Source organism: Triticum urartu, chromosome 5A, assembly GCF_056163025.1.
Source record: "Triticum urartu cultivar PI428250 chromosome 5A, HENAU_Tu73, whole genome shotgun sequence".
Taxonomy (NCBI): Eukaryota; Viridiplantae; Streptophyta; class Magnoliopsida; order Poales; family Poaceae; genus Triticum; species Triticum urartu.
In genome coordinates, this window is record NC_141877.1 from 54,087,076 (window position 1) to 54,099,572 (window position 12,497).

Consider the following 12,497-nt stretch of genomic DNA (forward strand, 5'->3'; position numbering starts at 1 on the left):
TTTTACTTTGTTTTGCTTGTTGTTTTAATAAAATATCAAGATCTGAAATTATTAAATGGGAGAGTCTTCACATAGTTGCATAATTATTCGATTACTCATTGATCTTCACTTATATCTTTTAGAGTAGTTTGTCATTTGCTCTAGTGCTTCACTTATATCCTTTTAGAGCATGGCGGTGGTTTTATTTTGAAGAAATAGATGAACTCTCGTGCTTCACTTATATTATTTTGAGAGTCTTTTAGAACAGCATGGTAATTTGTTTTTAGGCATAATAAAAACTTTCATATAAGTGCATTGAATACTATGAGAAGTTTGATACTTGATAATTGTTTTGAGATATGAAGATGGTGATATTAGGGTCATGCTAGTTGAGTAGTTGTGAATTTGAGAAATACTTGTGTTGAAGTTTGTGATTCCCGTAGCATGCACGTATGGTGAACCGTTATGTGATGAAGTCAGAGCATGATTTATTTATTGATTGTCTTCCTTATGAGTGGCGGTCGGGGACAAGCGATGGTCTTTTCCTACCAATCTATCCCCCTAGGAGCATGCGCGTAGTACTTTGTTTTGATAACTAATAGATTTTTGCAATAAGTATGTGAGTTCTTTATGACTAATGTTGAGTCCATGGATTATACACACTCTCACCCTTCCACCATTGCTAGCCTCTCTTGTGTCGCGCAACTTTTGCCGGTACCATACACCCACCATTACCTTCCTCAAAACAGCCACCATACCTACCTATTATGGCATTTCCATAGCCATTCTGAGATATATTGCCATGCAACTTTCCACCGTTCAGTTTATTATGACACGCTCCATCATTGTCATATTGCTTTCCATGATCATGTAGTTGACATCGTATTTGTGGCAAAGCCACCGTTCATAATTCTTTCATACATGTCACTCATGAGTCATTGCACATCCCGGTACACCGCCGGAGGCATTCATATAGAGTCATATCTTGTTCTAAGTATTGAGTTGTAATTCTTGAGTTGTAAGTAAATAAAAGTGTGTGATCATCATTATTAGAGCATTGTCCCAGTGAGGAATGGATGATGGAGACTATGATTCCCCCACAAGTCGGGATGAGACTCCGGACGAAAAATAAAAAAAGAGAAAAAAGAGGCCAAAAAAGAGAAGGCCCAAAAAAAACAAAAAAAATGAGAGAAAAAGAGAGAAGGGGCAATGCTACTATCCTTTTACCACACTTGTGCTTCAAAGTAGCACCATGATCTTCATGATAGAGAGTCTCCTATGTTGTCACTTTCATATACTAATGGGAATTTTACATTATAGAACTTGGCTTGTATATTCCAATGATGGGCTTCCTCAAAATTGCCCTAGGTCTTCATGAGCAAGCAAGTTGGATGCACACCCACTGAGGGAGTCCTGGATTAGGGGGTCTCCGGACAGCCGGACTATATCCTTTGGCCGGACTGTTAGACTATGAAGATACAAGATTGAAGACTTCGTCTCGTGTCCGGATGGGACTCTACTTGGCATGGAAGGCAAGCTAGGCAATACGGATATGGATATCTCCTCCTTTGTAACCGACCTTGTGTAACCCTAACCCTCTCCGGTGTCTATATAAACCGGAGAGTTTTAGTCCGTAGGACACAACAACGACAACATACAATCATACCATAGGCTAGCTTCTAGGGTTTAGCCTCTCTAATCTCGTGGTAGATCTACTCTTGTACTACCCATATCATCAATATTCATCAAGCAGGACGTAGGGTTTTACCTCCATCAAGAGGGCCCGAACCTGGGTAAAACATTGTGTCCCCTGCCTCCTGTTACCATCTGGCCTAGACGCACAGTTCGGGACCCCCTACCCGAGATCCGCTAGTTTTGACACCAACATTGGTGCTTTCATTGAGAGTTCCTCTGTGTCGTCGCCGTTAGGCTTGATGGCTCCTACTATCATCGATGGCGATGCAGTCCAGGGTGAGACTTTTCTCCCCGGACAGATCTTCGTATTCGGCGGCTTTGAACTGCGGGCCAATTCGCTTGGCCATCTGGAGCAGATTGAAAGTTACACACCTGGCCACCAGGTCAGGTTTGGAAGCTTAAACTACACGGACGATATCCGCGGAGACTTGATCTTTGACGGATTCGAGCCTCTGCCTTGTGCGTCACGCTGTCACGATGAGTACGGCTTAGCGCTACCATCGGATAGTGTTCAAGAGATCGCACAAGCAGCCACCCCGACCCTCAATTCGGAGCCAGGTGCACCTTCCGCGGACGGGTGGATGGACCCCGCCACGGAGGCCTTACCCTTAGCGGCGGTCGAGCCAAACATCGACCTTACCTTGCACGAGAGCCGTGTCGTTAAACTACCGGATCCTTCTCCGGCCACGGACTCCGAACCGCCTGCGCCCATTCCTATCGAATCCGATTGGGCGCCGATCATGGAGTTTACCTCCGTGGATATTTTTCAGCACTCGCCCTTTGGCGACATACTGAACTCATTAATGTCTCTCTCCTTGTCAGGAGGATCCTGGCCGAACTATGTCCGGCAGGACTGGGATGCGGACGACGAAGAAATTCGAGGCCCACCCACCACCCACTTAGTAGCCACTGTCGATGACTTAACCAACATGATCGACTTCGACTCCGAAGACATCGACGGTATGGACGACGATACGGGAGGCGAAGAGGAACCACCGCCCACAGGGCACTGGACAGCCACCTCATCATACGATATATACATGGTGGATACACCCAAAGAAGGCAATGGCGACGAGATAGCGGAGGATGACCCCTCCAAGAAGCAACCCAAGTGCCGACGTCAGCGGCGCCGCTCTAAGTCCCGCCAAAGCAAAAGTGGTGATACCGGCACAGGAGATAATAATACTCCGGATAGTGCCGAAGACAACAACAATCCCCTCCAGCAAGATTTAGAGCAGGAGAATGGAGGAGCCATCCCTCCTGAGAGAGCGACAGATGGAGAAGAGGAGGATGACAATTACATGCCCCCCTCCGAAGACGAGGCAAGCCTCAGTGACGACGAATTCGTTGTGCCAGAGGATCCCGTCGAAGAAGAGCGCTTCAAACACCGGCTTATAGCCACGGCAAATAGCCTTAAGAAAAAGTAGCAGCAGCTTCAAGCTGATCAGGATCTGCTAGCTGACAGATGGATTGAAGTCCTCGCGGCCGAGGAATATAAACTCGAGCGCCCCTCCAAGAGTTACCCAAAGTGCAGGTTGCTACCTCGACTGGAGGAAGAAGCTTATGATACGGCTGATCGGCCACCTCGTGGCCGCGATAAAGAGGCATTCCAGCCGAAAACTCAGCCTCCACTCCGATGCCATTCAAATAAAAAGGCATGTGGAGATACGCCAGACCTGCGAGACATATTGGAGGACAAAGCAAAGTATGCAAGATCGATCTATGGATCACGAGGGCGCGCCACTCTGCGAGACGATAAACATCACGCCGGATACAACAAAGGCAAATCCGTCCGGGCCGAACACAGCGGACAAGACCCATTCGAGTTGTGTCGCGATATAGCCCAATACAGAGGCGCCACACACCCCTTATGCTTCACAGACGAAGTAATGGATCATCAAATCCCAGAAGGTTTCAAACCTATAAATATTGAATCATACGACGGCACAACAGACCCCGTAGTATGGATCGAGGATTTCCTCCTCCACATCCACATGGCCCGCGGTGACGACTTACACGCCATCAAATACCTCCCACTAAAGCTCAAGGGACCAGCGCGACATTGGCTTAACAGCTTGCCAGCTGAGTCCATCAGCTGTTGGGAAGATCTAGAAGCCGCATTCCCCGACAACTTTCAGGGCACTTATGTGCGGCCACCAGATGCCGATGACTTGAGCCACATAATTCAACAGCCAGAAGAATCGGCCAGGCAATTCTGGACTCGGTTCCTAACAAAGAAAAATCAAATTGTCGACTGTCCGGATGTAGAGGCCCTAGCGGCTTTCAAACACAACATCCGCGACGAATGGCTAGCCCGGCACCTTGGTCAGGAAAAGCCGAAATCTATTGCAGCCCTCACGACACTCATGACCCGCTTTTGTGCGGGAGAAGACAGCTGGCTGGCTCGTAGTAATAACATATCAAAGAACCATGGTACTTCGGATACCAAGGACGGCAATAGCAGGTCACGTCGCAACAAACATAAGTGCCGCATTAACAGCGATAATAACGAGGATACGACAGTCAATGCCGGATTCAAAGGCTCTAAACCCGGTCAGCGGAAAAAGCCATTCAAACAAAGTACGCCGGGACCGTCCAGCTTGGACCGTATACTCGATCACTCGTGCCAAATACACGGCACCCCAGAAAAGCCAGCCAATCACACCAACAGGGATTGTTGGGTATTCAAGCAGGCCGGCAAGTTAATTGCCGAAAACAAGGACAAGGGGCCACATAGCGATGACGAGGAGGAGCCCCGGCAGCCACACACCGGAGGACAGAAGAGGTTTCCCCCACAAGTGCGGACGGTGAACATGATATACGCAACCCACATCCCCAAGAGGGAGCGGAAGCGTGCGCTCAGGGACGTATATGCGTTGGAGCCAGTCGCCCCAAAGTTCAACCCGTGGTCCTCCTATCACTACTGGAACAGGGAATTTGCCATCAGCCAGCTCTTTGCCATCTGCCAGCTGATGGCAAAGAACGTCTTTGCCATCTGCTTATAAAAAACAGATGGCAAAGAACTGACAGACGGCAAAGAACATGGTTGCCATCAGCCAATTCTTTGCCATCTGCTAGTGGATGGCAAATAATCTTTGCCATCTGCCAGTAGATGGCAAAGAGGTTGGCAAATCCTATGGCCGGCAAGCATGTAACGGTGTACCAGCCCCACCTCTTTGCCATCTGCCAGCAGACGGCAAAGATTATTTGCCATCTGCTGGCAGATGGCAAAGAGATGGGGTTATTTTTTTCCAGGTAAAAAAAACTGTGGGGTTATCCCCTCCCTCTCTCCCCACCCATCCAGGTAAAAAAAAGACGTTCGCATCTCATCCACACACCACCACCTACCTCCTCCCTCTCTGCCTCGTGCACCCCTTCCTCCCACCCCCATCCCCATCCCGCTTCGCCTTCCCCCACCACCCCGACCTCCTCGACCTCTACCTCCCCGCCGACCCCTTCTTCGCCCCGCCCCCATCCCCTCCCCACACGCCTTCCTCCTGCACGACCTCACCGACCGCGTCGCTGCGCTCGAGCTCGCGGCCCGCACGGCCGCCCCGCAACCGGCGCGCCGCAAGTACACCTATGCGGCCACGGAGCCCGGCGGCCGGAAGGTCAAGTGGACGGCGGAGGAGAAGCCGCGCGGCGGGGGCCGGGCGCTCAAGTGGGAGGCGGAGCTCGCCTCCCCCAACGACGAAGGATTCGACCTCAAGTGGAGGTGGGAGGCCAAGTCCAAGGACGGCGCCGGAGGCAAGACCAAGACCAAGTGGGGCACCGAGATCAAGGGCAAAGGCTCGCTCGAGCCATGGTCGCATGCCTACACCTGGGAGGAGGACTTCATCGCCTCCGACGACGACGAGGATGAGTTGGAGGTCGAGGAGCGCAGGCTGGAGAAGCCCAAGAAGATCAAGGCCGCCGCCAAGGACAAGGAGGTTGACAAGAAGAAGAAGAAGCTGGCGAGGACGTGCGTCCAGATCGAGGAGATCCCCGAGGACAACACCGCCGGCTGCGACGCCATCCGCAAGGTACGGTACTCAGCACAAAAGATGAGATTTTTGTGAGGGTTTGGGTTCTGTGGCCCGATCTGAACGAAATGTGTGATTTCCAATAGAATTTCCAATAGAACCAAGTTACCTCTCACTGGATTTGAGAGAAAATTTGGAATTTTAGAGGATGCTAGTGTCAACACTCTAGATCTGTGCTTAGTACTGGCTATAGATTGACTGAACTCTGCTCTGAATGATATCAGCTTGAGGATTCTGCTCCCTTGCAATGCACTACTGTCATATGTGTACTGACCGCCTGACATTTGTCTCTCTTTCTGATGATGTAGGCCTTTGCCATGGGGAACGGCAAGGGGAAGGCCAAGGAGCTGTCGCCGCAGGATGCCGCGCTGCTCATCCAGATGAACTACAGGGCGCACCTCGCCCACCGCTCCCAGGTGCTCAGCTGCCTGCGCGATCTCGCCGTCGCCAAGGCCAAGCTCAAGGAGCTTCGGTCCCTCTTCTACAATCTCTCCTACAGGCGCCGCCTCTCGCACGACCACGAGGAGCGCCAGAGGTTCTCCGAGAAGATCATTGTCCTGCTCCTCACTGTCGAAGCGCTCGAGGTGAGCTCCGTCACAGCCTGTTTACGATTGCCGATTGCTGATTGCCATTGCTGTGTTGTGGATTTGAAATTCAGTTACTACATACAGTGGTTAACACTACTAGTCGTCAAACCCGTGCGATGCACGGGCTAGTCTTTCTACTATATTTTACCATAAGAATTGGATTTTTTGGGCATTTAATCCATATATAGCAATAAGTGATGTCCTAACCAACAGATCCTAAGAATGAACCTTTTCTAAATTATGATTTTCTAGTGCAACGTGTACGCTACTGACCAACAGGTCAAATGGAAAGCACTTTATTCTCTGCATCATATACTCACGCCGGTGTAAAGAACCAAAGGGTTCATAGTTCACATAAATAGACTATGTAGAGGAATCATTTTCCTCAACAAATTCTTTGAGAGTTTGACCTATGTCTCTCTCACAGTAAGAATATCAAAAAAAAATCTTTTAGAGCACGTGCCTCGGGGAAAGTGAAAAATGAATACTAAAACTGGTTTGTCACATGCATTATATTTGGTTTAATTTAAAAGTATACAATTCAGATCAATCTGGATATTTTCTGCATGCATTACGTAGTACAGGGCCAGGTAGTAAGCATTCCGATCAACAAAAAATGTCGTAAGATAGATAATTTGAACGTACAGACCTTATACAAATAGTAGGTATGAAAGAAAAGAGAGAGAGACAACATAGTGGTAGAACATGGATAGAGCAGATTTGGAGAAGTGCGATGATCATCTCGTATTACCTTTCCTCCTATAGTCCCCTTCAGAACGAAAATAATTACAGTATATGTGCTAAGTTAATCCATAAAAAAGGTAAAACAAAAAGAACTATACAAAAGCCAAATTCAGGTATTGCTTTCGAAAAATCTTTAAGCAATGCAACTTACAAAAACAACCATATATTTATCATTGATATTGTTAGTAAAAATTTATCATATATTTCAAAGTTCTCATAGCATTACTGCAAGATGCGAAACCATTTGCAGACATCTTATTATTTATCGAAAGCACAGTTTCTTTTTTTTGCAGGAATTCTATGCTATTTAGTTTCATAACGTTTTGTAATATGAAACTGCCAAAATAAAACTTAGGCGCCACAAATTGGGAAAAGCTCAATATTTTTATTTACAATATATTGTTGCTTATTAACCTCAATCAGCCAAAACAGGTACCAGTGAAACACATCCTAATTAAATAGGCATATGATGTGTAATTTCATAAGCTTCTCTAAATATGAAACCGCCGAAATAGGATAACCAAGAAAAACTTGTATAGCTCAGAAAGAACGGGCTGCTAATTGCACACCTCGCCCGTCTCATATTCACATATATATGGACTACACAGATACATCATTAATGATATTACAATCAGGTTACAAAAGAACTACTATGTACAGAAGATATCCTACCATCTATATGAGGCTTGGCGTGGACGTCAAGATGAGTGGCAGCTGATGCGGAATTATTAGAAGAGCAGTCGATGCAGCTGGTCATACTCTCACTCAGTATTTCTATGTATCAATATTATGTTGCTAATTATCCCCAATCTGCAGTCAATAGGTATCAGATGAACACTTGCTTATTTATAGAGCTGCAGGTAGGAATCAGTTAAGAGCAGTCGATGCAGCTGGTCATGCTCTATTTAACCTGTAGTTGTCAGAAAAAATAGTTGTTGTCACATGTGATTCACAGAAAGTTACTGGACATATTTTGTCGGTGCAAAAATTGAATTTGGAGTAGCTTGACCAGCTCGATGTTGACAACTGAAAGGATGCTCCTTCTTGTGATGTTGCTTGTCTAGACACCAGGTTTAATTTATAAGCTCACCAGATCTGACCTGATGATCTCGATTAGATATCCATATGTTGTAGGTGAAAATATTCGGGATTTAATCCTTGGAAAGCAGAACACTATCACATGATAGTATAGAAAACAAATTGAACCCGATCCAAAGTCATGGTAGATTCAAGGGAAGAAAGAAATTTAGAACAAAAGATTATGAGAAAACGAACCTCATCTAGATGAGAAAGCAAACCTTAACAAAACAATTGTGATGCAATACACTCCTTGAGCACATCGGATCGACGCCCGAACTTGCTTGCACAATTTGAGAGCAACATGAATTGTTCCTGGGGCTAAGGAGACCATGGAGATTACATGGCCCGTTGTTGCTTCAGGTTGTTTTCTTAAAGGAGAGAGAAAGAGACGTGGAGAAGGTAGATACTTTTGGGGTGTCCTTGGCTTGTATGTGAAAGGACTGTGACCCTTATCTCTTTCGGCTTCTTCTCCTTTTAAGCGCTTTTGTATATCCTTTCATGTTTTTTTCTAACTTATCTTCACGGTTGTTGATAGGGAGTATCTCACTCGGCTTCTATTTCTTCTACAGCCGTGAAAACTGCGAGTCTTCTAAAAAAAGATAGTTTGTTATTTGTGGGCCGTTCAAGAAGTTTTTTCTGGCTGATTTTTTCTTGGTCAAGATTTCAGCCAAGGATTACATGGATTAGATAGAACGGCTCTTATTTTCTGATTAATGTGTAATTTGTTGGGAGTCTATATATAATTAGTATAGCTATAGATAGATACATATAGATAGATAGATAGATAGATAGATAGATAGATGTATACAAAATTACAAATAAAATATAGTATATTATGTTCTCTCTATCATAGTCATATCAGATATACTGAATAGTGTACATTAAATCTTGATTATATAGCAATATATGTTTCACACTGTCACAATAATTACAGAAACTATACTCCCCAAAATCAATCCATTGATTGCCATGAGCTTCATAGTATTTCAACCTTATCAGATCAAACTAACACATGGTGTGCTATAGAAAATACTTCTAGATCTGACATAAATAGCTGAGTGGCTGAGTGAATAGCTTACCTGAAGCTGGAGAGACTGATCCCAGTAGCGCACACTCCAAAAGTTGATGCTGGTGACTGCATGCATCTTCTGCCCTTTGTAACAGCCATTTATCTATAGGTGCTGCTAAAATCACATCCCTGGTAATGCTCCTTTCCTCAACTCCACCATAATGTACGGATGGTTATGAATACAGTGGTGCAGACCTCTCTGCATCTAAACTTGAGCACACCTTTTGCATGAAACGTTTTCTAAAATACTCCCCACCATTGACATCAGAATCCATAACGTGTTGGTTCATGATCATCTCCACGTGCCTGCCTCTGCTCAGTCTAGGAGATTCAAAAACAAAGAGCACATGAGAGCATGCTCAACTTCAAATTCCTTTTTTATGTGAACATAATGACCTATATAGTGGTAGTTCGATCAGTGAGAAATTAATAGATGACATGCTCCTTTGCATCAAGTGTTCACCAGTTCATTAATAATGGGACCAATTTATTCTGCTGTCCAAAGATGTAAAAAACTGTAACCGGATATATGATATATGGCATCCAAGATTGCAGGTGAGTATATTTGGGAATTAATCCTTGGAGTGAACAACACAATGATAGGACATGATAGAAAACAAATTGAACTCGGACATCATAATAATCTTCACATTTTAGTTGCATCATAATAATCTTCTTCTAGTCTTCTTCTTCTAACTTTATTCTTTCCCATTTTACAGATTTGCTTAAGATCACGGAAGCTTGGGTTGATGGAGTGCTTGTATTTAGTTTTTGTTTTGACCTTGTGAAACTTGCTACCTATGGATGAAACTGTGTAATACTGATGAAACTATGTATATGTACGGATGGAACTTGCTACTATTGGTAACATGTATTGGATATATGTGTTCATGACTATTGGTAATATGTGTTGAATATGCTATATTGGTCATATAAATATATTTGTGCTTGATTTTCTGTGAAAATGAATTGATATAAGAAAAAACAAAATTAAATGGGGCAATATAGTCACTTTGCCATCTGCTGGCAGATGGCAAAGAGCTTTGCCATCAGTTGGCAGATGGCAAAGAGGCCACGTGTCATCTACATGTAAAATTTGGGCTGGCCTATTTGGGCTCTTTGCCATCTGCTAGCAGATGGCAGAGCTCTTTGCCATGTGCTGGAAGACGGCAAAGCATGCAGCCTTTGCCATCTGCTGGCACACGGCAAAGAGCCTGCATACTTTGCCATCTGCTGGCAGACGACAAAGAGCTTGTAGCCTTTGCCATCTACTGGCAGACGGCAAAGAGCCTGCAGCCTTTGCCATCTGTTGGCTGACGGCAAAGTATGCCGTTAGCCTTCTAACGGGGCTAACCCCGTTAAGAGGCTTTGCCATCTGCCAGCTGATGGCAAAGCCACAGGCTCTTTGCCATCAGCCAGCAGACGGCAAAGAAGCCTTTGCCGGCAGGGTTTCAGACAAACTGTTTGCCATCTGCTGGCAGATGGCAAAGCCTTTGCCATCCGCCGACCATGCCTTTGCCATCTGCCATGGCAGATGGCAAAGTGCCAGATTCCAGTAGTGTATCCGATCACTTTCGATCGCAGGGACCATCCCACTAGTATCCGTCATGGCGGATTTGCCGCACTGGTTCTGGACCCAATCATTGACGGATTTCACCTCACTCGAGTCCTTATGGATGGCGGCAGCAACCTGAACCTGCTTTATCAGGACACAGTGCGCAAAATGGGTATAGACCCCTCAAGGATCAAACCCACAAAAACGACCTTCAAGGGCGTCATTCAAGGCGTAGAGGCCCATTGCACAGGCTCAATTACACTGGAAGTGGTCTTCGGATCCCCGGATAACTTCCGAAGTGAAGAGTTAATCTTCGATATAGTCCCGTTCCGCAGTGGTTATCATGCACTGCTCGGGCAAACCACATTTGCGAAATTCAATGCGGTACCGCATTATGCATACCTCAAGCTCAAGATGCCAGGACCTCGCGGGGTTATTACAGTCAATGGAAACACAGAGCACTCTCTCCGAATAGAGGAGCACACTGCGGCCCTCGCAGCAGAAGCGCAAAATAGCCCCTCAAGGCAATCCACCAATTCGGCGGTTCAAAACCCGGACACCTTCAAGCGCGCTCGGAGCAATCGGCAGATAGACTGCCTGGCGTGATCTGAGCTCGCGTAGCAATGCAGTCCCCACCCCAGTCCTAGCCAAACGGCGAAGCTCGTGCCACGCGTACATAAGTACGCATTAAAAATACCATGGGCACATGTGGGGAGGGGGGCACACTGCGGCACGCCCCAAGACGCGGCTTAAACCACACTAGGGGCTTCCCGTTTGGTTATTTTTCTCTTTTTTCAGGACCTTAATCTCTGGAAACCCTGGTCGACAGCACTATTGCTGAACACATGATGCAGCAACCAAGGAGGCAGAAAGCTACGTCACACCACGGAATTCCTAGGTGGATTACAATAACGAGCGAAATATTTGATTTAATACTATTCCTCAACTTGCCCTTGGAAGGGACATAGTCCCACTCTTTGCTTATCGCACTATATGTATCATTCTGCTTTAACGCACCTTTTGAATAAACAATGCATACCATCACGACTATTATTGCATTCTTGTTATATATATGTGTGTGTGTGTGTGTGTATGTGTGTGTGTTCATTAACGACGCCTTGCAACCGTACACTTTGGTACGGCCAATACACCAGGGGCTTACGTACCCCACAATATGGTGTGAAAAGTCCGAACACTTTCACAAGTGCGGCACCCCGAACTTATAGCATTATATGCATCAGCTCCGAATCATGTCTTTGGTCAAATGTTGGGTTTGTCCGGCTCCTATGTTTTGGTACCTTACGTTCCGCTCTATCAGCTAAGGTAGCGCTAGGAGAACTACTGCGATTGTGCCCCGGTTCTGCCGGGCTGAGCACCTCAGTAGAGAAAGCTAAAACTGACTGTCATGATAAGGCGAGAGACTGGTCGCTGTTCTGCGAGGTTTTTGAGTCCCTAAAGACTTAAAGGCGTGTATCGGTAATTAATCGGTAATTTACTTTTACATGCTTGCTCTGCATTCCGAATCCAGGTAAGTAATCGGTAATTTACTTTTACATGCTTGCTCTGCATATAGAATGCCTTACCCGCCGTTATCTTCTTCATTGCGTAGATCTCCTGGAGGGCCTTTTGGGCTTCGGCCTTGGCACTTTTTGCGCCCTCGAGGGCCGCGGCAAGCTCAGACTCTCGCGTCTTCGAGTCAAGCTCCAACGCCTTGTGCTTCGTCATGAGAGCCTCGAGCTCTTGCTGCACCTCGCCCACCCAAGCCT

At 46.1% G+C, this 12,497-nt stretch overlaps 1 pseudogene; it reads left to right on the top strand.

Moving 5' to 3' along the window:
• Window positions 1-4,786: 4,786 nt before the first annotated feature.
• Window positions 4,787-9,990, top strand: LOC125506755 (uncharacterized; annotated as a pseudogene).
• Window positions 9,991-12,497: the final 2,507 nt, after the last annotated feature.